This window comes from Hakea prostrata, chromosome 10 (assembly GCF_041222555.1).
Source record: "Hakea prostrata isolate BN-2017 chromosome 10, UWA_Hpros_2, whole genome shotgun sequence".
Taxonomy (NCBI): Eukaryota; Viridiplantae; Streptophyta; class Magnoliopsida; order Proteales; family Proteaceae; genus Hakea; species Hakea prostrata.
The window spans coordinates 16,773,004-16,798,980 of record NC_142609.1 but is presented as its reverse complement, the minus strand read 5'-3'; positions in this window follow the sequence as shown (position 1 = coordinate 16,798,980).

Genomic DNA, 25,977 nt, shown 5'->3' with positions numbered 1-25,977 from the left:
CGCATCATATGTTCCATATCGCATTGCATTATTATATATTCCGAATGTGTATGATTTCTAATTATGGAATAACTTTCTTGCTGAGTTCTTCAAACTCTTTCCTTTTTGTGCAAATGTTTTAGATTACATTCCAGGTACCGAAGATTACGATGGCACCTCCTATGAGGCGGACTATGATTCCACATACTACCCTCCGGGTAGTGGCGTCGGTGAGGATCCGTATATTGGAGCCGAGGAGGATTACTATCCGCACCAGGGTTAGCCCCACAATTGTGCGGGAGCGGCAGCGTTGGGTTTACTTCATCCGTCAACTTGAGGAGACTACCATTAGTATAGAAGAAACCCTAGCATAGTGCCCCATTCCCCTGGTGTATTTGTGGAACCTTGGATCTTGTAATTAACTTGTTTTTGGATTATTCTGGTGACACTTGGATATGTAACTAACTTGATTTACTTCTTTTCCGCTGCTCTGAGAGGGTGGCTACCACACCTTCTCACCCTTTATGATTTTGATCACACTCTATTATTATCTATATTCCGCACTCTGATTTAGTTAATCTTATCTTATTCATGATACTTAGTATTAACTGTTTTTACCCTTGATTATTACTGTTCATGATTGTGTTACCGTGTATGTGGGAGGCATGGACCTCAGATCATTGATCCTTGGACTGTGGATCACATCCCGAGTATTCCAAATGGGGTACCGGCTGGGTGGATGTTACAATAATTGGGTTAGCATTATCAACAAGGGGGTTCCTGGGTTTGATCCAAGAAAATTAGGGTTTCACCCTTTTTGGTTCCCTCGGAAAATAATTGTGAGATCCGGATGAACAAAGACAAATCAAAACAGGAGAATATAGATGATTAAGTTTTAGGTTAACATAATGTCACCCAAAAAGGATTTCCCTTTCACAAGGTAGGTTACCAAAAGTTCTCCAGGACAATCACACAAAGTTAGGGTTTCAAAGAATTAGGGTTAGGTTTTCAAGAATTCAACAGGCGGGGTTTAAGATCATGATGATGATCATGAGTCTCAAAGAATATGGTGAGATCGGAGAGAATCGATGATTACAAGAATGCTTCATCATCTTTCCGATCTCAATGAAGAACGAGAATAAAAGAAAGAAATCGAGAGATAGGAAGAGAGAGTGAGTGAAATCATACCTTTTCCATAGGAAGATGAAGAATTCTTCAAGTCTTTGCGAGAAATCAACAAAGAATGCAAGGGAATGGGTTAGATTAGGGTTCTAACTCGTTCCGAGGCTTAGGAGGCAGAGGAGGCGGAGTATTCCCGAGATTAGACTTAAATAGAAGAGACAGGATTCAAATTTCAAAAATAGAATCAATTGGTCGATTGGTCCAATCGACCAATGAGTCGACCAATCAAGACATCAACTTCAAAACAGGAATTGAAGGCTTAGATCAAGTCCAAACATCAAGGGGTTTTGCACACACCTAGAGTGACATACCTAGGAGTTAGAAATGCCTTTGAATCAATACAGAGACCACTCCAAGACCATCAACTAATCCAATCTTCATCCGGGTGCAGTTTCCACCGTTGGGACACTAGCATCAACACTCATGGATTCCAATCCAGCCATCGGGTCTTCAACAGAAATGGCCCAAAGATGACTTCTTGCCTTACTTCGGGTCACAGGACCTACAAATAACAAAGTTTCCGAATTAGGGTCGTGGCTGGGTTTCACAAAAACTGCCCTGGCAGAGGTACACGAAGGAATTTGCGGGGCACATATGAGAGGTCGAGCATTAGCACATAAGATCCTTCGGCATGGCTTATATTGTCCCAAGATACAAGAAGATGCTATGAGATACTGATATGGAGAAAATATGATCGAACTGGGTTCATTCTTTGTTCGACCCTCGACTCCGATCAGGACGAAAGGAATCGACTTCCGAGCGAGCCGGGTTTAGGAAGATATCTTGCTTGAGGAAGAAAACTAACTCAGCCACTAGCACACCCTAATCCGATACTTTCGGAATAGGTTAATCAACCCGATGACGGCTAGCAGAATTTGGCGGCTATCAATCATCGCTATCATATGGATAACCATCGGATAACAATCGAAGTTATCCTAGGAGTCATCTACTAGTCCAAACTAGTAGAAGTCTATCACTCAACGGATCTATCGGTTAAGATCCAACGACTATCCGAAGAAGGCTCAAATACATCCAACGAAGGAGATTGGAAGGTACACTCTATATAAGACATCACCTATTCACAAGGTAGGGACGGACGAAAACACTCAAATGCTTACTATCTCGAATCATATTCTTGTTATTCATTCCTTAGCTCGTGCTCTAGCAGAGCCGTTTGTGATTAAGTTCATCAACCGACTTAGCCTTTGGAGGTGGACTCCCGACCCCAGCCGGTCGGGCCACGTCCGACGCTTTATTTTGCGGGTCACTCTTAGGAGATCTAAGGGCTGAGCAGATTTTTGACGCATCATTTGGCGCCGTATTTGGGAAAAGTTTCGAGAAAGCTATGGTGACTAGATTAGCTGCAGCAGCTGACGAGATGTTAAGGCGTCAAATTCCCGGAGTAAATAATCCGTATATTCCTCGGGGAAGTCGATCGCTCGAAGTAGATGGTGGCCAGGAGGTAATAATCCTCCATATTCACTCCAATATCAATCGGATCAGCTGAAACTCCAGCTGTTGGAGGTAATTCAGGCACTCCGAGCGTTGACCAGACAAGTGGTAATACCACAAGGACCCGAGCATCGTGATGCGGAAGGCGTGCATCACAACTGGGATCAAAGACCGATTGATGAAAAGAATGTCGGTCAAAACTTCGGGAAGGCGATCGAGTACCTAGGAGAACTGAAAATCTCCCTAGGCGCGACGATCGGTTCGACAAACCGCAAGGGAGTACTACCGATTCGAATACAAGGTTGGTTACAGGATTAAGAACTCACTCACCAACCGTCGACGCGTTGTTTCTTGATAATGATCGTGTTGTTCGTGACAATGATCGTGTTGTTCGTGATAATGATCGTGTTGCTCGAGGCCGTGATTGTGTTGTTGAAGATCAGTTGGCACATATTGGTCAAGAATTGGCCAATATCAATCAAAAGCTCGGGCAATTGGCGAGAGGAAGGATAACCGATGATATCTATTTGGTTATTCGAAAAACTCCATTTGCTGAGCCCATTGCCGGATATCAATTTCCTCACAATTTCCGTTTGCCAACTTTTTCCACGTTTGATGGCTCCGGGAGATCCCACGGCCCACATCGCTTATTATCAGCAGACTATGGCGGTTGCTGCAGGTAATTTTGATGAAATCCTTTGTAGCATCTTTGGTTCGTCCTTAATGGGAGCGGCACGAAATGGTTTTTGAACCTCCCATCGGGAAGGATCATGGATTTTGACGAATTGGCACACAAATTCATAGGACGATTCTAGAGTGGAATCCAGATCAAGAAGACCGAGGAAACCTTGTTTTACTATTAGACAAGGGAAGAGCGAATCGATTTGGGAATACCCGAAAAGATTCAACAGGGTTACAATGGAGATAGAAAATCTAGATGAACAAGTAGCTAAAACTCGCTTTGTTCACTAGACTCACAAATCGACGACTCTTGGAGTTATTACTTCGGGATATGCCTACAACTTATGCTGAATTGGTACGGAGATGCCAAAAGTAGGAGGAAGTTACAGAAATCTTAGACGCACGCCGGGGGGATAATAAAGCCTCCGCAAAAGAACAGAAGGCTCCCAAAAACAAGCGAAGCCAAAGCGAGAATATTCGAGATCGAGTTGGAAAGCCTCATCAGGCGTGGCGGCAGAGATCTCCCAACAAAAGTGAGTATACTCCATTAAATACTCTTCGGGCTGATATTTTAAACATTATCAAGAAACGGAATATATTGAAGTGGCCTCCGAAGCTTCCAACAAAACCGGGGAGCAGGATCGAGAAAGGTATTGTCGTTTCCACAAGGATTACGGTCATTATACCAATGATTGCACACATTTAAAGGCGGCTATTGAAAGATTGACATCCCGGGGACACTTGTCCAATTTCGTCGAGAGAATGCGAGAGGAACCACGTGATGCGGGAGTAAAAAGGGACCGTTCGGATAGCCCAGATCAACCAAAGGAGGCTCCTAAGTCTAAGAAGGGTAAGGAGGTGATTGATGCTACTCGGTCACCGATCCTTACAATCTTTGGAGGTCCCGAGCCTGAATCACTCCGGAAGTTGAAAGTGAAATCCAAATTTGTTGGGACATGAGAGACGTAGAAGAGTAAAAGGCCAAATGGTGAGGGTTCGATCACCTTTGGCGAAGAGGATGAAAGAGGTGACGTCATAGTCATCAAGGTAGAGATTGCACGCTGAGAGGTACACAGGGTGTTAGTTGACACCGGGTGCATTGGCACGACCTATTATCTTATGCAGCCTGATGCGTCCAAAATCTGCTCAGCCCTTAGATCTCCCGAGAGTGACCTGCAACATAAAGCGTCGGATGTGGCCCGACCGCTAGGGTCGGGAGTCCACCTCCTAAGGCTAAGTCGGTTAATGAACTTAATCACAAACGGCTCTGCTAGAGCACGAGCTAAGGAATGAATAACAAGAATACGATTCGGATAGTAAGCATCCGAGTGTTTTCGTCCGTCCCTACCTTGTGAATAGGTGATGTCTTATATAGAGTGTACCTTCCAATCTCCTTCGTTGGATGTATTTGAGCCTTTTTCGGATAGTCGTTGGATCTTAACCGATAGATTCGTTGAGTGATAGACTTCTACTAGTTTGGACTAGTAGATGACTCCTAGGATAACCCAACTATTATCTAATGGTTATCCATATGATAGTGATGATTGACAGCCACCAAATTCTGCTAGCTCTCATCAAGGTTGATTAACCTATTCGTAAAGTATCGGATTAGGGCGTGCTTGGTGGCTGAGTTAGTTTTCTTCCTCGGCAAGCTATCTTTCGAACCCAACTCGCTCGGAAGCGAGTTGATTCCTTTCGTCCCGACCGGAGTAGAGGGTCAAACCAAGAATGAACCCGGTTCGATCATATTTTCTCCATATCACGAGCCCCCGGCACCAAGCATTCGGTCGATCCCGAGGGCTTGGTTTTTAACTGGGTTCTTCGTCGAACAATAGTTTTGACAATCCTTAACCCATTGAATGTCATATTACATTTAATGTGGTTGTGTCACTTTTTCCTCGAGCATTGTGAGGGTGACGCCACGCATCCTTTGCAGCTGAAACTATCGTTGCTCATGCAATCAAAACGACAGTTTCTCAATGCCTGTTTTTGGATTCGTGAGTTCAAACTTTCAAACCGTCTTCAAATCTCGATCGTTGATGCTTAATTCATCTCGGTCGTACACGTCCTCAAACACTCGTGCGGGTGCTTAAAAGCGGTTTGTTGTCTTCGTAGGTTTCATTCTCCTTGTCTGGAATTTTGAAACCTCGTCGTCTTCTTCGTGCCTTCAAGATTCTCTCATCTCGAGCTTTCGCCTCGGTGATTCAATAAGTTTACTGACTCCTTTGCAAAGTTTACTTTCGTCTCCAGTGTTTCTTTTTCTCTCTAGAAACCACAATCGAACTTTCGGTAATGGAGGATAGTAGGGTTTCTTCTGAAACTTCCCCTGTGCCTAGCGCCGGTAAAGGCGATAGTGGTGGTGAGGGCTTTGTTTCTGTTCCCTCTGAGTAGTCGGATAGTGACAAGAAAACCTTAATTGCTCTCCGGCGTGACTTTGCATAAGTTAGCCAACGAGAAGAGTAGAAGAAAAAGCTGAGACTTCTTCTCGCCCTTCCCGAGTTTGGACCATCCATGACTCCTAAGGTGACTGCCGAGTTCTCCGGGTAGTCAAGACAACCTACCAAATCCGCCGGTGGACCTGATTCTGTTGCTTCCTCCTATAATGAGGAAAATCTCCCTTTAGCCGTCCAGGGTTTTGACTTTCCTTCTTCGTACCATCATAGGGCTCCCAATTTTGATGAGAGAGTTGATTCGACCCTTTCGGGCGAATTTTCCCCGTATATAGATACTCTAGAAAGTGGGGTTTGCTTTCCCTTCTTCAATCCTTTGTTTGCAGCCATTCTGAATCATTGGGACATTTGTCCCAGAATGTTTCTTCCCAATAGCTAGCGTCTCATCGCTTCTTGGGTTTATGCTTTGAACTTGGCATCATACCTTCTCTTCCTCTTTTTGTACATTTTCATGTTCTTTCTATTTCCCATCCTCCCGGTTGGGTTGTGCTTTCTAAGCTCAATAAAGTGGAGCTTGACTGGACGAGTAGCATTCTTGCCAAAGGAACTTGCCCTTCCAATCATAAAGGATGGCGCAAGCGGTATTTTTTCTGCCAAGCGCTTCAATCAGATCTTAAGTTCCCGACCGTCTGGAAGCAAGACACTTCATACTCGAGGGTAACCGGGTCCTTCCCATATCCAAAGAAGACAAAATGGCCGTCGGGAAGATCAAGTCAATTCCATGGTATCAAGAGATACATGGATATGAGATGGAATACAACTCCATCCTTCAAGATCTTGGGGTTGGCTCAATGTGAGCTTTTTATTTGCCACGTTTCACTTTCTTGAAAATACTGCGAATTCTTTCAACTTTGACTTTCGTCTTTCTTTGCGGTGCCTCCCAGAATGAATCCCGAAAGTCTTCGGGTGAAGGCTGCTAGGGTTGTTGTAACTGTTGAACAACAGGTCTCCTCGAGCCTTGACTGCAGAATAGGTAGCTTCGCACCACCTCCGCACCCTTCCTACAAGGGTATCAAGAACCCGGGCCGTGATTGAGGCTTCGGGGAGAGGGAAAAACCAATGGAAGAGGTAGACCTCCCCTCTCCCATTCAAACTAAAAGGAAGCACAACTCAGTTGATGCTTCCGCCCAAAGAAATCCAAAAAGAATAAAGACTTTGAGGAGATCTTCATGCCTCAATGGACGTTGATGTGGACAGATCGGGCAACACAGGATCCCGAGAAGGCTGCCGAATGGAGCTCTCTCGATCTTTTGCCTGCCGATCATCGGGCTTTTGAGGCCCTAGAGGATGACGTTCTCATTTGTCATTTCACAAGGTATTATTTTTCTTGATCTTCCGCCAATTGCTTTGTAATCTCTCATGAGATTTTCCCGATAATCTTCTTGTCCTTCCGGGGATGCTTGTGTTGAGCTTTTATCAACACCTGGAGGCATTGAGCCGAGTTGGTCGCAATGGCTCTTTGCTGCAGACAGATGAAGAGAATTTGGCGAAGGCCAATTCCGAGGTGGACCGGCTGAAGAGTTGAAGGAGAAGCACGATGAGGAGATGAATTCCTTGAAGAAGGAACTTGACTCGTCAATTACTCGTGCTATTGCTGCCGAACGTGAGGCCAAGAAGCACAAAAATGAGGCTATTGCCTTTGGCTAGAGCCTTGAGTTTAAGTCCTTGGATAATGAATGCTTGTTGAAGATGGCAGTTCCTAGCAAGCCCGAACATATTAGATCGGATCTTCGGAGGGACTACATTCAGAAGTATCTCGAACAACATCCCCTTTACCAAATTGTTGGGCTCCTTCAACCTTCAAGCTTATCGAGTGGGGCAAAATGACATCCGGGAAAAGATCCTTGAATCTAATCCTTCCTTTGACACGACTCCCTTTCGAGAGGTGTGCCACAAGGAAATCTTCGGGAAGCTTAAGTTGTCTTTCCCCGACTGGGTTTTGGAAGAGGAGGATCCTATTCCAGCGGACCCAAATATCGAGGAGTATCCTTCTGACTCATAGCCTCTTCCCGAAGAATCTCAACAGCCTGCTTCGGAGAAAGATCCTGATAAAGACCCTTCGGTCGACAATGAGGAAGAATCATAGGAAACCATCTCTTTATTTTATTTTTTTTCTTTTTGTAAGGGTTGGCCCTCCACAATTTTAATGAAATGGAAATCAGTCTTCTTTTTCTCAAACTCTTCCAATGATTGCCTTAATAATTCCTCATCTCATATCCAATAAATTGTCTTAAGAACAATATGTGAATGATATAAGTTATCACGTAGATTAACTTTTACCTTAACGGGAGATAACGTTCGTGATATCATGAAGATGCATTCAGGAGAGACATGTTCGGCCTTTGAGCTTTTTGTGCCATCTAAACCTTTATCTCCTAATTGCTCCTTTATTTATGACGAAGTCCAAACGTCTCCTTCGTATTTGTATACCAATTGCCTTTCCCAAGGAATTGGAAATACTCTATTATTTAACGCTGGTGTGACGGTTGATCTTTGGTAGTATCCTCGTATTAGGTGCATATCATTCCACGTGGAAACCTAGTTTAGCATTCAAGTTTCGAATTTGAAGCGCCGTTATCCCCTAACCGTTGATCCTACATATTCGGGAATTCGAAGTGTCTCTTCCATCCTGTCCCTTGATTATCTTGGGCTTTCAACCATCGCATCTCTCTTTGAGGCTATTTAAACTCCTTTAAGGATACCTCTTGCTATTGCAAGTTATTTTTGTTTGATAGATTTGCAAAATGACATTCCGTCTTCCTTTGCTGTATCCGTACTCTTGTCCTTCAACAATATCATCGATCGAAATCTAAACCAAGATAAGTCTTCCGCTCTTGTCTATGTCACGAATCTCTTCTTCTCCCCGAGTAATCTCCACAGTATTCATACTTGGGGTTTACTTATTACGGAAGTTCTGAATGGTTCATGTTCAACAGAGATCTAGGGTTTTCTCTTTTACGTATGTTGTTGGATTCTTGTACCGACACGCTTTCTTTTTGTATTTGCAAGTGCCTCCCCGAATTAACTTGGACTTTATTAGGGCAAATTCCTGCAATAAAACTGCCCCAAATCACCGATGAAGGTTGCTCCCTCTAAGGTGACTGCGCTGGTGAATCTTCTAAACATGAGGAGTCTCTTGTTGGTGAATCTTCATATCGATTCCCACGTTTCTGCTGATGTTTCTCCTACGCTCCCTCTCGCTCGAAGAGACCGTTCGGTCGTCCAAAGAGGACGTGGTTGTCACATCCACCCAGCCGGTACCCTACTTGGCATACCCGAGTGTGTGATCCAAAACGCCGAAGATCAAGTATTGAGGTAATCAACCTCCCACATAGACAATAACATAATCATGAACATAAATAATCAATGTACATAGTATAATCCAAAAGATCCAAATAAGGAAAGAATAAATCATATATCATTAGAGTACGAAAGACGATCGAAATGTCTAAATCAATAAAGTAAAGTGAGGCGGAATCTCACTCTACAACCAGCGGAAAGTAGATCGCAAGTCAAAAGAAAGGTTACATTTGGTTCTAAGATAAGAAAGAAAGATATAACAAACTAAATTAAAGTCTATTCTATCTTATAAAGAATGTCTTCATAAACATAGACTTCATCAATGACGCTCGATCGTTCCCACTCCACAAAGTAGGGCTAATCTTGGTAACAAGCAAAACCACTTGAGGAATCCTCAATGTAATCTTCATGGTTGCCAGACACCTTGCGTGAAGTACGCCTCTTCAGTTTGTGCTTCCTCATATTGACTTTCATAGTCATCAGTACTTGTAGAGTAATCTAACAAAACATTGCACAAAAGGAATGAGTTTCAAAGAAACCCGATAAAGAAGGCGGTTAATCCATAACAACATAAATGGCAGGATTTCAAAGCAAAGTAAAATGCTATATGATATGAAACACATGATGCAATATGATTCTAACTCTATGTATGCTGATCTTTATTGGCGGACATGCTTTAAGTCATAGCATCATACTTCTTTAGGAAGGTCTCATCACACAACGCCTTTTGGTAGTGGGTCCGGCATCCCTCGGGACATTCCATGGCTGGGGATTAAGTCACCACTCTCTCACATCACCATTGGTCTAAGTACCGGCGCATGTCGGGGTCAAAGCCAAGCCAAATGCAAGTCTCCAACTCGGTTACATCAAGTTAGATCTAGATACGTCCATTCCTCATGTCACATCCACCCAGCCGGTATCCTATCCGGCATACCCGGGATGTGATCCACAGCCTGAAGATCCAGATCGAGCGGCCATGCCTCCCACATACACGATAACATAATCATGAACAATATAATCAATGTTTAAAGTAAGCAATAAACAGATCAAATGAATAAGAAAAGATAATCAATCGAGTGAGGAAATATCAAATATAAACTTCTCATAAAAATGGTCTCAAGGGGAAGGAGTGATCAGAAGTCATCCCTTCAAAATAGCGGAAAGGTGGTTAATTAAACTAAATTTACAAATCCATATCAAGAGTAAATCCATAAGAGTTAAAGACAACATATCCATAAGTTTTACAGTCATCCAAGGAAATGGGGCACTACGCAAAGGTTTCTTCAATCCTAATGATTGTTTCTTCGTAAGTATGGATGAAGTGGACCCAATGCAGCCGCTCCTCTCTAAGGTGGGGCTAACCACTGGTACGAATCATAATCCTCCTCGGCACAATAATCTTGACTCTCATCGTAGCCATCACCCGAAGGGTAGTATGCGGGATCATAGCTCGGGTCGTAGTGTGCGCGCCATCGGGATCTTCTGTATCTACAGGATAATCTAACAAATTGCACGAAAGGAATGAGTTCAAAAAACTCAGCAAGGCAAGTCGTTTCATAATACACAGTTCATCCATACAAATCATGGTATGATGCAATATGATATGAGACAATGATGATACATGATTCTAATCCTAAGTATGCTAGTCTCTAAGGTAGACATGCTTTAAGCCATAGCACCATACTTCTTTGGGTCGTCTGTCACTCCCCCTCAATCATATAGATATCTTGGGTTTGCTGTGGTAATTGGTAAGGTCCTCATCAAACCATGGTTGGGGATTCAGTCACCACTCTCTCACATCACCATTGGTATAAGTATTGGCGCATGTCACGGCGAAGCCTAGCCCAATACAAGTCATCTACTTAGTCGTATCATGTCGATCCGGATACTTTCCCTATGGCACCGACCAACTCGGTTCCGTATCCTTCACACTAGAGTCAGCATATCCTATGGCACCGACCAACTCGGACTACGGACTCATCAACCCTATTGGTCATCCACAAATGGTAAACGGGAAGCTCTCACGTCCTCTCACGGGTTGGTTACCGGTCTTAAGCTCCCGTGAGCCCAGGTCTATCCATTTGTAACCCTACCAATCAATGGCCCCTTTCGGGTATCCGCAATATGGTTTAAGTCCTCTCACGGAGTGGATACCGGTCTTGAGTGCCCATCAACCATACTCTACCACGGGTCGTTTGGTCTCAATACCCTTCCAATTCGGGTCTGATACGACAAGGAAATATCCTAACCACACACCTAGACAATCCTATGTATGTCATCCAATAACCCGGAAAGCATCGATGGACACCTTCGGAGAATATCCCATACTACTCCCTCCGATGTCCAAGGACAGAAGTGTCGGAAGGACACTTCCCAATCCCAAGTCATAGGTAATCAATCACAAATTCAATCTCATCATATCATACTTAATCAATGATTCATCATATAAACAAAGGCATATCATAGCATGATTAATCATATATAAAATCATAAAGTATAATTAAACATGATATTCCAAATGACATGTGACATACTACTATTGACAAGAATGTATAGAGTAGTCATGTATGACAAAGAAATACACATAGCAATATAACCATTGAGTTCTCAAGGTATAAGCATGTTTACATAATTAACATACTTGGGTTGACGACCTTCCTTACCTTAATCGAGTCGTAAATAAAATCAATAATCACCAAGAATAGTCCTAGAAATCAGTGTTGGTACCCTAGACAACATACAAGTAACATCGAGAGAAGAAAACAATCAAATCTGTCACATCCTCCCAGACCGGGTACCCTAACCGGCATACCCGAGAGTGTGATCCACAGCCCCGAAGAACAAGTATCGAGGAAATCATCCTCCCACATATACAATAACATAATCATAAACAGAATTAAATCAAGGTTTAATATTATAGACAAGGTTCAAAACAAGAAATGAACAATCGGTATAATCGAGTGCGAGAAAGATACCAGGATATCCAATGATATCAAAAGGAGTTAAGTGAGGCGGAAACTCACTTTACCAAAAATAGCGGAACATAGTATGAAAATCAAAAGGGATTACAACTGAAACAAATGTGCTAAGAAATAAACTAAGATCAAGCGTCTTCAAGTTTATAGATAACGTCTTCATAAGTATGGACTTCATCAATCCAATGAATCCGTTCTAACTCTATGCCGTTCTCAAAAGTAGTGCGCAGCTTGATCCGCGGGGGGGATCATCAAAGTAATCTTGATTGTTGCCGCACACTTTGCGTGTAATACGCTTCATCAACTTGTGCTTCATCTGTCTTGCTCGTCATGATATTCTATACCTGCAGGATAATCTAACAAAAAGAAATATACAAAAGGAATGAGTTTCGGAGAAACTCGGTGAGGTAGTTAATCCATAACATCATAGATAACATGTGGCAAAACATAACATGATGCAATGCAAGTATGAAACAAGTAATGTATGTATGCATCTAACTCTATGTATGCTAGTCTCTATGGCGGGACATGCTTTAAGTCATAGCACCGTACTTCTTAAGGAAAGTCCGCTCACACCCTCAACCATATAAGATATCTTGGGTTCCCTCACCCATTTAAAGTATCTTGGGCAGCCGGTTGGTAATGGGTCCTTCATCCCTCGGGACAAACCATGGCGGGGGTTAAGTCAACACACTCTCTCACAACCATTTGGCATAAGTGCGGGGCGCATGTCGGGGAAAAACCTAGCCCAATGCAAGTCATCTACTCGGTTACATCAACTCGAGGTTCCGATACTTCCATTCCTCGCCCCGAGCGATCCTTTCCGGTATCCTTTCCACTAGAGTCACGGATATTACTCACCGGACTCATCAACCCTATTGGTTATCCACATATGGTAAACGAGAAGCTCTCATGTCCCCTCACGGATCATTTCACCGGTCTTGAGCGTCCATGAGCCCAAGTCTAGCCATATGCAACCCTCCAATAAATGGCCCCCACAATGTGATTCCCGTCCTCTCACGGATCATTTCACCGGTCTTGAGCGCCCGTGAATCCCCATTGCTACCACGGGTCGTTCGGTCTCAATACCCTTCCGAATCGGGTCTGATATAACAGGGGTGTATCCTAGCCAAACACCACTACACATCCCTAGGTATGACAATCATTGATTCGGGAAAGTGTTGATGGGCAACCCCGGAAACATCCCATACTATTTCCGATAATGTCCAAGGACAGAAGTGTCAAAAGGACACTTCCCAATCCCAAACCAAACTTAAGCAAACACATTCTCATATCAGTCATGACATACACAACCAGATTAGTTCATCATATAAAAGAGAATGTAAAAGCAACATCGGATTAAGCAATAATAAGTAATTCATATAACATAAATAATAATAAAAAAATGATATAAACAAGTGCTAATGTTCCCACGATGAGGAGATCGGAATTAAATTATAATAACAGTAAGTAATCTCATAGTTCCACAAAGTAGAAATCGAGAGAACAAGAAATCTATGTAGTTAAGGAATCAACTGTCCTTACCTTCTAACTTGGATAGGATCTTAAAGAATCAAGTATGATCTTGACTAAACTCCGAGAAGACAGTCCTAAACAAGTGCACACAACATGTTAGGAAAGATGCATAAAGGAAAAGATCATAAATCAATCGAAGCAGACCAAGATTGAGGTTGCTTGTACTCATTGGTCGATTGATTGGTCTGCTGAACCCAGTCGACCAATGAGTCGACCAATGCGACGACCAGGCCTGCAAGAATCCGAATTTTGAGAATCCGAACCGAATTCGATGGTTCAAAAGGGTACAATTAAGAGGGGAATTATCATGGTAGTATTTTAGGGTATAGAGGATATCAAATCATAACTCAAAACAAGTTCTCAAGTTACAACCTAGAAATCATGAGGTTAACCTAATTAGGTTGAACATAGGTTAGGAGGGAAAAATAGAAAATTTAAAGATAATGAACTAGGATATGAAAGAATTCAGATCTAGTAAAGAAAACATAATTATTGGGGTAACATGATCAACTAGGGGATTCCTGGGTTTAATCCAAGAGAATTAGGGTTTCACCCTTTTGGCTCCCTGGACAAATAATTGTGAGATCCGAATGAACAAAGACAAATCAAAACAGAGAAAATATAGATGATTAAGTTTTAGGTTAACACAAGGTCACCCAAAAAGGATTTCCTTTTCACAAGGTAGGTTACCAAAAGTTCTCCAGACAATCACACAGGTTAGGGTTTTCAAAGGATTAGGGTTAGGTTTTCAAGAATTCAATAGGTAGGGTTTAAGAACATGATGATGATCATGAGTCTTAAAGAATATGGTGAGATCAGAGAATTGATGATTACAAGAATGCTTCATCACCTTTCCGATCTCAATGAAAACATAGAATAAAAGAAAGAAAATCAGAGATAGAAGAGAGAGTGAGTGAGATCATACCTTTGCCGTAGAAAGATGAAGAATTCTTCAAGTTTTTGTAAGAGATCACCAAAGAATGCAAGGGAATGGGTTAGATTAGGATTCTAACTCGTTCTAGAGGCTTAGGAGGCGAAGAGGAGGCGGAGTATTCCCGAGATTAGACTTAAATAGAAGAGACAAGATTCAAATTTCAAAAACAGAATCAATTGGTCGATTGATTGGTTGATTGATTGGTCGATTGGTCCAATCGACCAATGAGTCGACCAATCAAGACAACAACTTCAAAACAGGGAATTGAAGGCTCGAGATCAAGTCCAAACATCAAGGGGTTTTGCACACCTTTAGAGTGACATACCTAGGAGTTAGAAATGCCTTTGAATCAATACGAGAGACCACTCCAAGACTATCAACTAATCCAATCTTCATCCGGGTGCAATTTCCACCATTGGGACACTAGCATCAACACTCATGGATTCCAATCCAGCCATCAAGTCTTTAACGGAAATGGCCCAAAGGTGACTTCTTGCCTTACTTCGGGTCATTGGACCTACAATAAACGGGAGTTTCCGGATTAGGGTCGGGGCTGGGTTTCACGAATCGGAGGTCAAACGAATCAATTCGGCCAAGTACGGGGGTTTTCTCATATCTTGGTTGATTGGCTTGGTCGATGTCGGTCAAACAAGCAATCGACCAAGACTTGTTAACCACTAGGCGGGAATGGAAAACTTGGTCGAGAAATTTCAAGGGCATGTTTACAACAGTATGAGGATACAACACACTAAATTTCATGATGATCCAACGGTCCAATTAAAAATACCCAAATCGAAGTCTTATGTTCTATATGATAAATATCAAGAATCGAATTGGAATTTATTGAAATTGTAAAGAATGATAGGAATCAATTAAGTGAATGGTCTTCACCAAAAAAATAAAAATAAGTGAATGTAAGTCAATGGTAAGAATCAACTTAATATGCATTTAGAATTCATTTTGAGTCAAGACCTAAGGTATGCATTTACAGGATATCAAGGTAATGCAATGTAAGCAATCCTAATTGAATCATAGCATAGAAAGAATGGGGTGATAATCATGGGATTGATTGGGGAAGACTCATGGTTAAGTGTTTGCAAGGTTGCAGCACTTCAACCATGGTCTAAAGATCATAATTTGGTAGAAAATAAATAGATTAGAAGAAGAATAGAACGAATCATACCTTGAGTTGATGATTAATGTGCAATACAAATGATTGGAGTCAAAGATCTTCCCAAACACCAAGAAAAGCCCAAGAGAGTGTCCAACTTCGTGCTCTGGAGTGCAAATGATTAGCCTAGGTCCTCATTCACGAGTTCCAAAAAGGTAGGGGCAAAATGGGAAGTGATTTTGTAAAAATTCAAATTCCATTACTGCTGGTCGACCGATTGATCGACTAAGCGATCGACCAAGGCATGACAGCAACTTCAGGGAGTGGATTTGGAAGCCCAGACAGATCCGAATTGAGTTGGGTTTTCTCCTACAAGTCAATCAACAAGTCTAGTTTCAAGAAATACCTTTGGATTGATCACGGGGGGGGGGGTCCAATAAGTGCTTCAACTAATTCAATCTTCATTGATGCGTAGATTTTCACTCATCACCGACAATGTGCTCAAGTAAGGGGCATCATTGTCAATGTCCATAGGCTCTGGATCAAGCATCCAATCTTCAACTAAGAGGGCCCACAAGTCTCTTCTACCTCCACTTCGGGTCTTCGGACTTGCAACAGTATAAAATCCGGGCCGGGTCGGGGTTAGGATAAGGCTAGATTTTACATTCTCCCCCCCTTAAAAAAATTTTGTCCTCAAAATTGAAAGCGTACTGTGCTTCCAAAAAGATGAGGAAATTTCTCTTTCATGTCATCTTCTTTCTCCCATGAAGCTTCTTCTGGGGTATGGTTCTTCCACCGAATCTTCACCAAAGGGATGGTATGATTCCGTAGCTGCTTGTCCTTTTTATCTAGGATTTCGGCTAGTCCATCATAAGAAAGATCGGCACTAAGTCCTTCGGGTGCTTGTTGAAGTATGTGTTCCGGGTTCTCTATGTACTTTTGAAGCATTGAAACATGGAACACATTATGAACTCCAGCAAGGGATGGGGGCAAGGCCAAGCGGTATGCAATGGGTCCAACCTTCTCCAAGATCTCATAAGGTCCAATGAAGCGGGGGCTAAGCTTTCCTTTCACATTGAATCTCGTCACCCCTTTTATAGGTGACACTTTAAGGAAAACTTTCTCTCCAATTGGAAACTCTAAATTGGTCCTTCTCTTATTGGCATAAGATTTACTGTCTTGGATTGAGGCAGACTTAATCCTCTCTCTAATCATGTCGACCATCGCACTTGTAGCTACAATCATTTCCGGACCTAAGACTTTTCTTTCACTTGTCTCGGTCTAATACAAAGGTGTCCTACAAGTGTTACCGTACAAAGCTTTAAATGGAGCCATGCCTATTGTTGCTTGATAACTATTGTTATAGGAAAACTCAGCTAAAGCTAAGTGCTCATCCCAATTTCCACCCATGTCCACAACACAGGATCTAAGCATATCCTCCAAGATTTGAATTGTTCGCTCGGATTGTCCATCGGACGGTGGATGATGGGTTGTACTCAGATTCAATTGGGTTCCCAAGGCTTTCTGCAAACCATTCCAAAACCTTGAGGTGAACCTAGGATCACGATCGGAAACAATACTCACGGGCACTCCGTGCGGACGAACCACATTGTCCACATAAAGTCTAGCTAGCTTGTCCAAAGTGTAAGTGATTTTCATAGGAATGAAATGGGCTGATTTGGTCAACCTATCAACAATCACCCACACAGTGTCATTTCCCTTACTTGTCCGCCGCAAGCTAGTCGCGAAGTCCATGGAAATATCTTCCCACTTCCAACTAGGGATAGGAAGGGGCTGAAACAATCCGGACGGAGGTTGAAGAACGGCTTTCACACGTTGGCAAGTCTCACACTTGGCAACAAAATCTTCAACATCCGCTTTCAAACCATTCCACCAAAAATGTTCCCTTAAGTCCTTGTACATTTTGGTACATCCAGGGTGTATTGTAAAGATTGACCGTGTGCTTCTTTCAATATTTCCGTCTTGATTTCATCAACACAGCACACATAGTCTACCTATAAAATCCGGCCTTATCTGTCACATCCACCCAGCCGGTACCCCATTTGGAATACCCGGGATGTGATCCACAGTCCAAGGATCAATGATCTGAGGTCCATGCCTCCCACATACATGGTAACACAATCATGAACAAGTAATAATCAATGGTAAAAACAGTTAATACTAAGTATCATGAATAATATAAGATTAACTAAATCGAGTGCGGAATATAGAAAATAATAGAATGTGATCAAAATCATAAAGGGTGAGAAGGTGTGGTAGCCACCCTCTCGAGCAGCAAAAAAGAAGTAAATCAAGTTAGTTACATATCCAAGTGTCACCAGAAATAATCCAAAAACAAGTTAATTACAAGATCCAAGGTTCCACAAATACACCAGGGGAATGGGGCACTATGCTAGGGTTTCTTCTATACTAATGGTAGTCTCCTCAACAAGTACGGATGAAGTAAACCCAACGCTGCCGCTCCCGCACAACCGTGGGGCTAACCTTGGTGCGGATAGTAATCCTCCTCGCCTCCAATATACGGATCCTCACCGATGCCACTACCCGGAGGGTAGTATGTGGAATCATAGTCCGCCTCATAGGAGGTGCCATCGTAATCTTCGGTACACGGAATGTAATCTAAAACATTTGCACAAAAAGGAATGAGTTCGAAGAACTCAGCAAGGAAGTTATTCCATAATTAGAAATCATACACATTCAAATCATATAATAATGCAATGCGATATGGAACATACGATGCAGATATGAGCCTAACTCTATCAATGCTAGTCTCTAGGGTAGACATGCTTTAAGTCATAGCACCGTACTTCTCTGGGTCGTCAGTCACTCTCCCATTTCCATATCTTGGGAATGCCCGGGGAAGATCGGTAAAGTCATCAAAAAGCCGTGGTAAGGGGATCGGTCACCACTCTCTCACATCACCATTTGGTCAAGTAATGGCACATGTCATAGTAAAGCCTAGCCCAATGCAAGTCATCTACTCGGTCGGTCAAGTCAGATTCAGATACGTCCATTCCTCGCCCCAGCGATCCTTTCCGGTATCCTTCACACTAGAGTCAGCGAAATCCCGGATTTCGGACTCATCAACCCTATTGGTCATCCACATATAGTAAACGGGAAGCTCTCACGTCCTCTCACGGATATGGTTACCGGTCTTGAGCCCCCGTGAGCCCAAGTCTATCCATATGCAACTCTACCAATAAATGGCCCCTTTCAGGTATCCTTAGCATGGTTTATGTCCCCTACCGGATTGGCTACCGGCCTAGAGCGCCCATCCAACCATACACTACCACGGGTTGTTCGGTCTAAATGCCCTTCCGATTCGGGTCGACACGACAAGGATGAACCTAGCCACACAACTAGACAATCCTATGTATGTCATCCAATAACTCGGGAGAGTGTCGATAGGCACCATCGGAGAACATCCCATACTATTCCCTCCGATGCCCAAGGACAGAAGTGTCGATAGGACACTCCCCAAATCCCAAGTCATACGTAAGCAATCACACATCCAATCTCATCATTTCTCATGCATCCAATGCATATTCATAATAGTAATCAAATCATGATATTGAAACAAATCATTATAATCATAAGCAAATCAAAATGATAAAGTAACACAACAAAAGTATAAAGATTTAAATGCTACTGTTCTAACACATATGTAACAGTCTCATAATGATTGAAAGGAAATTTAGGGATTTCATTCTTTAAATAAAGCACGAGTTCAATATTTGATGACTTATATGTTTATGGATATAACCATCCTTACCTTGGATGAGTTGATGATGAATTGAGAATACCAAGAATAGTCCAATAGAATTGTTAAGGCCCTAAACAAACATCAATAATAAGTTAGAAAAGAAGTCGGGAAGATCGGATGTCATTTGGGTCAAAACTGACCAAGGTTGCTTTATCAAGAACAACTTTGGTCGATGGTCTTGGTCGATGGTATCAACATAAAGGATTGACCAAAATTGTCTTCGGGGCGAGAATAGTGGATTTTGGGGATTTTTGTCCGAAATGAGTTTTCCGGTGTTCGGATCAATCCGAAACTTGGAGGCATACTTAACAACAGTAGTAGGACACTATAAATCAAGGAATTAACCCAATCCAATGGTCTAATTAAAAAGCCCCAATTTGAGCTATCAAGTTCAAGTGATAAACATCATGGCATGATTTGGAATTGATTGCATTGATGAGGAATAGCATGCAATAGTTAGAGGAACTAATAGAAATTCGATTGGAATCATATGGCAATGTTAAACATGAACATAATACACTCTATAGCTCAGTTTGATATCAAATGGCATGATGTTAATAGGTAAATCATGGAATACATATGCTAGGCATGAGATATAAGCATAGCATCAATGAATAGCTAAGGAAATCATGGATTGAGCATGAGTAGGCACTTGGAGTGGTGGTTGTAAGGTTGCAACACCATTCCAAATGTCTCATCAGCAAGATGACAATAGAAAAGAGTAGAAAATGGTAGGGTAGAGAGTGGAATGAGGAGTCTTACCTTAGTGTGGAAGATGAAGACAAGAATCAATGATAAACTAAGTGTCTTTGATGAGATACCCTTCACACTAACCAAGGAGCTGCTTTGGGAAGCTCTCCCCAGGTTCCCAGGTGAGAAAAATGATTGCAAAAGGCTCAAGGCTTGAGGTCATATTAAATAGAAAATGAATATTCCATGGAATCATTAACTTGGCAGATTGGGATATTTTGGTCGATGGTCCTTGGTCGATGGTATCGACCAAAAGGATCGACCAAAATATTTTCAGCAGAAAACTCAGGTTTAGAACAGCAACTTCAAGTAGGGATTTGAAAGGCTATACAAGGTCAAATTGAGTGAGGCTTTCTTCCACAATTCAATCAAGAAGTCTAGTTTCGGGGAATACCTTCGGATTGTGCACAGGAGGTCATTTGGAACATCAACCATATTAATCTTCTCCGATGCTCAAACTTTCTTTAAATACCGACAATGCATTTAAGCAAGGGGTATCATTGTCAATGTCCATGGGCTCGGTCTCCGAATCATGATCATCAATCAGAATGGTCCATAAATCTCTTGTTCCACCGCTTCGGGTCTTCGGACCTGAATACAACAATGGATCCGGGTCGGGGTCAAGGTTAGAATAGGGCTGGATATTACGAGATAGTGTCTCCAAATTTTCAAAGCAAATACAACAGCTGCAAGCTCTAAGTCATGAGTGGGGTAATTCCGCTCATAATCCTTTAGTTGTCGAGAGGCATAAGCCACTACCTTTCCGTGTTGCATCAACACGCAGCCCAAACCGATTTTAGAAGCATCGGTGTAGACCGTCAATCCACCGGAACTATCGGGTATAGTCGAACCGGGTTGCTTGTCAATCTAACTTTCAGCTCTTCGAAGTTCTTCTCACAAGAATCGGTCCAGACAAACTTCTCTTCTTTTCTAGTTAGCTTAGTTATAGGGGCATCCAACCTAGAAAAGTTTTCAATGAATCTCCGATAGTATCCTGCTAATCCAAGAAAACTTCTTATCTCAATCACGGTCTTCGGTCTTTCCCAATCGATAACAGTTTGGACTTTCTCTGGTCAACACGAATACCCTCGGCTGAAACAACATGGCCAAGAAATACTACACTTGAGAGCCAGAAGTCACACTTGCTAAATTTAGCATAGAGTTTCTTTTCTCTCAACCTTTGCAACGTGCGATTCGGGTGCTCCGCATGCTCTTCCTCATTCTTTGAGTAAATCAACATGTCATCAATGAAAACGATTACAAATTTATCGAGTACATCGTGAAATTCTCGGTTCATGAGGTCCATGGACACGGCGGGGGCATTAGTTAAGCTGAAAGGCATCACTTTAAATTCATAATGTCCGTACCTTGTTCTCGAACGCCGTCTTACGGAGATGTCACTTGACTTCACCTTCAGCTGGTGATATCCCGATCTCAAATCAATCTTTGAAAAGACAGCAGACACACCCTTCAACCGATCAAAAAGGTCATCAATCCGAGGCAAAGGGTATCTGTTCTTGATTGTCGGCTTGTTCAATTCCCGGTAGTCAATGCACAGACGCATACTACCATCTTTCTTCTTTACAAACAAGACCGGAGCTCCCCAAGGCGACACACTTGGCTGCACGAAACCTCTCTCTAAGAGTTCATTTAATTGAGTTTGCAACTCTTCGAGTTCGGTAGGTGCCATTCTGTAAGGGGCCTTGGATACGGGAGCCGCTCCAGGAATTAAGTCTATAGAAAACTCAACTTCCCTATCGAGGCAAACCCGACAAGTCATCCGGAAAAACATTAGGGAATTCACTAACAACTCGACTTCTTCAAGTCTCTTCTTCTCTCGACCTTGCTTCCAGACGAAGCATCTCCCAAAAAGGCATGGACTTGCATTAGAGTGGACAAGGTCTTCTTGCTAAATCTTCCCTTCTCTCCTTGAAATTCGAAAACTGAATTCTCTTCTACACGGAACTGAATCTTCTTTGAGGAGCATAAGATCACGGCATTGTAGAAGGTCAACCGATCGATTCCCAAGATTACATCAAAATCTCTCATGTCAAACAATACAAGGTTTGCCTTTAGATTCCTTCCACAAATCAAAACAGAACAATCTTCTAACACTTTATCTAGTTTAACAAAGGACCCAACAGGGGTACAAATAGATAAATGACTAGATAAACATCGAGGTGTCAAGTTAGTTCTCAAGGCAAAAGTAGATGATATGAATGAGTGTGATGCACCCGTATCAAATAATACAAATGCGGGAAGAGAAGCTACTAACAGAGTACAGCTTACAACATCGTGGCGGGGGTCTTGCTCGATACCGGATATGCTAAACACTCTACCGGAGGGAGGGGCAGAAGTAGCAGCAGGAGTACCCTTCACTACAGGAGCTTGAGGTTGCACAGACTTCTTCGGGGCAAGAACGAGCATAATGGCTTGCTTGCTTGCAGAGGAAGCAAGTAGTATCTTTCAGTCCAATAGGAGCTGCAGTAGGGGGAGGTCTCCGATAAGCTGGTCTAGGATTCACCATCCCGAGCCTAGGAGGATAAGTAGCTCCCCGAGGTCCGGCTCCATTGGACCGACCATAATAGCTCACAGGAAGGGAATTAGGATTCCGACCAAAATTTCTCGGCTGAAAGGTGGGTGCAAGATAAGGAGTAGGTCTAGCAAAACGCCGATCAATGCGGTCCACAAATCCGAAGGTCTAGGTTGCCGGGTTTTCGAACTCGAGCATTTTCCTTTTCATTTTCTTCAAGCTTCTTCGAGTTTTGAACCACCTGAGCATATCCTTCAAGAGGCAAGACAGTGAGGTATGCCTTAATAGAAGGTCGCAAACCCTTGAAAAACTTTTTCGCCTTGGCTTCTTCAGACTTAATAGACTCGGGGGCGAAGAAGAAAAGTTCTTCAAATTTCTACTGATACTCAAGCACAGACAAAGTACCTTGTACTAAGGCCATGAACTCGACCTCCTTTGCATCCTTTACAGCTTCCGGAAAGTAGTTCTTGCAAAAAGCTTCCTTAAACTTCTCCCGGTAACAAGACCACCATTCAAGGTCTCAAGGATAGGCCTAGTGGAAGCCCACCATGCATCAGCTTCTTGCTGAAGCTTCTGCTCGGCAAACAACACTTTCTGAGCATCAGAACATTGCAAATGTCTGAAGGCCTTCTCCAACTCACGAAGCCACTTGTTCGGAAAGAGGGTGTCCTTGGTCACACCAGTAAAAGAAGGTACTTGTAACTTTAGGAAACTTTCCATCAAACGAGTGTGGGGTGTCCCCGTGAATCTTTCCATAAGAGGGGCTGCGGCTCCGGAAGTTCCAACTCGGCACGGTTCTCATTGCGAAGGGTAGCAAAACCAGTCATCATTTGATTAAATTGGGCAGCCTGTTGTTGCATCATGTTGGTCATGACGTTGGCGATATCTCTAAAGCTTCCGATATCGGGGGCACCAGGAATGCCATTCGTGGTGTGGCTATTGTCCCGTGTCTCTGCTGATCGAGCCCCCAGCAGGGGTTTCTTTGTTTCTGTTGCTTCCGGATCCGACGAAATGATTTCTAAGTAAGACCATTCTGCAAGGATCAAAGATAAGGATACCAAAATTTCAAATTTGACAAAGACAACTTGGCCAACGAATAGGATAACCAAATCATGGTTAGAATTATCAATATAAGAGTTAAATAAATCCGCATTGATCAAAATCCAAAGGAAATGAGTCAAAGAATCAAAAATTCCCAAAATAACCCAATGCGAGAAAAATGATGAATTTTGATCGATGATGCTTCTTGGTCAATGGTATCGACCAAAAGATCACCAAAATAAATTCTGCGCAAAAATCAGATTTAAAGGGCCCACTTCTCATTTCATTTTCATTTCTCACTCAACCATTTTGAGTTTAGCTCTGAAGAAAGCGATTTTCTAGGGTTTTCAAAAGTGCTAGGACTTGATTCAAGGCTTCAATCATTCTTGATAATCTCACTTGATCATCTACACAAGTAAGTTCTCTTTCTTTTTCTCTTTTCTTGTAAACTTCATTCACCATTGTTGTGTTCTTCAATAAAACTGAATAATACTTGTAGCTAATGGTTAGAATCATGCATATAAATGATTAGAAACGTGTTTTTATAATTTTTCAAGTAAGATTAAGTTCCCAACACAAGATTGCATCTATTTTGGTTACCAAAACACTATTCATTTCACAACAAACCCACTTTACAAAAACTTGTCTCATTTTCAACCCAAAAGGAATTTTGACATGAAACAAATTTCTACAACACTGATCTACTATGGGGAAAGTGTTCCCACTCTCCATTCGGTCAAATTCCAATTTTTCAAAAATCACAAATGCAAGCCAAAAGAGGGATTTTTCTCTCTCTTACTTGCTGAATTTTCACTTTGAATATGCCAAAAAGATGGATTTTCACCAAATAAAGTATTCTAGCATGCTTGTATAGGTCTTATGCATATGTTAGAATGATCAAATCAAAATTTCACCAAAATCGAATTTTCTGAAAATTTACGAAAATGCCCTTCATCTAACAATCACACACTGAGACTAATCCAAATGAGTTTCTTTCCTTGTTTCAACAGATCCACCATGCCTAGAGGAGGGAGACGAGTGGACGGGGGTAGAGGACTTGTTCCCTGGGCTGAGGTCATAGATGAGGAGCATTTCACTACTCATATGGCGGAGTTTCTATACGAGCATTATTTCCATGATATACCGATCGAACACGGACGATTGGTGGATGTGGATGATTTAGAGGTATTTCGCATCCGAGAGAGATTAGAGGCTATGGATTGGCTTCACTTATACACTACGGCACAACCAGTCTACCCAGATCTTATCAGATACTTCTATAGTAATCTGACTTACCGTATAGAGGATGATCCGAGGGATGGTTCTAGGATTGTCATGGATTCCGTGGTCGGAGGTAGGGAGATCAGTTTCACTACGAGGACACTAGCTCGCATCTTAGATATACCGATCGTACGAGATTCCCATTGGTGGATTCCCGCTGGTACAGATATCACCGAGGCTCTTCTTCACCTATGAGGTACACGAGGTATGCATGACTCTATGGGATGACATTGACTGCTATATGCCCCGGTGTGGTACCACAATGCGTCCTTCAGCTAGAGTTATCGCTCGAATCATTGGGCGAAACATCCTTCCGAAGGCAGGGCATCATAGCAAAGTGTCGGCGATGACCTTTTTTTTTTTTTATTATGTAGGCACTGGTCATTTACGGAGTACAAATCGATTTAGCATACATCATGCAAAATGTCATGATTGATCGGATCGAGTTTCTTGGGGATAGGAACTTGGCTTTCGGCCGACTCTTGACTCGTATCTTTGAGTACTTTGGTGTGGACTTGGAGCATACACCTATGATTCAGGGTCGAGATTTAGGTGAGCCCAATTGGTACATGGTTGATCAGGAAGATGGGACTCCGGGATGCGGTCGGATCGGAGGATGAGGATGATATCGATGATGCATCGGGATATGACGACTCGAAGGATGATAGTACTGATGATGATGATGGTGGTTGTTGGTGCAACCTAGAGGGGGGGGTGATTAGGTTGTACCTAGTGGTTTATACCAATTTTCTGGTTTAGTTGCAATTTCAAAATGAGTTGACAGTTCAAGATGAAATCTAAAGACAAACAACAATCACAAACACAGAATTTATAGTGGTTCGACTCTACGAGTCTACGTCCACTCCTCTCTTAGTCTCAAGAGAGTATTTCCACTAACGGATCTCTTTCAATACAATGGGTAGAGAAACAAACCCTTACAATCTTCGTTTCGGGGCAAGAGTACCCTTTACAATCTTCGTTCACGGAC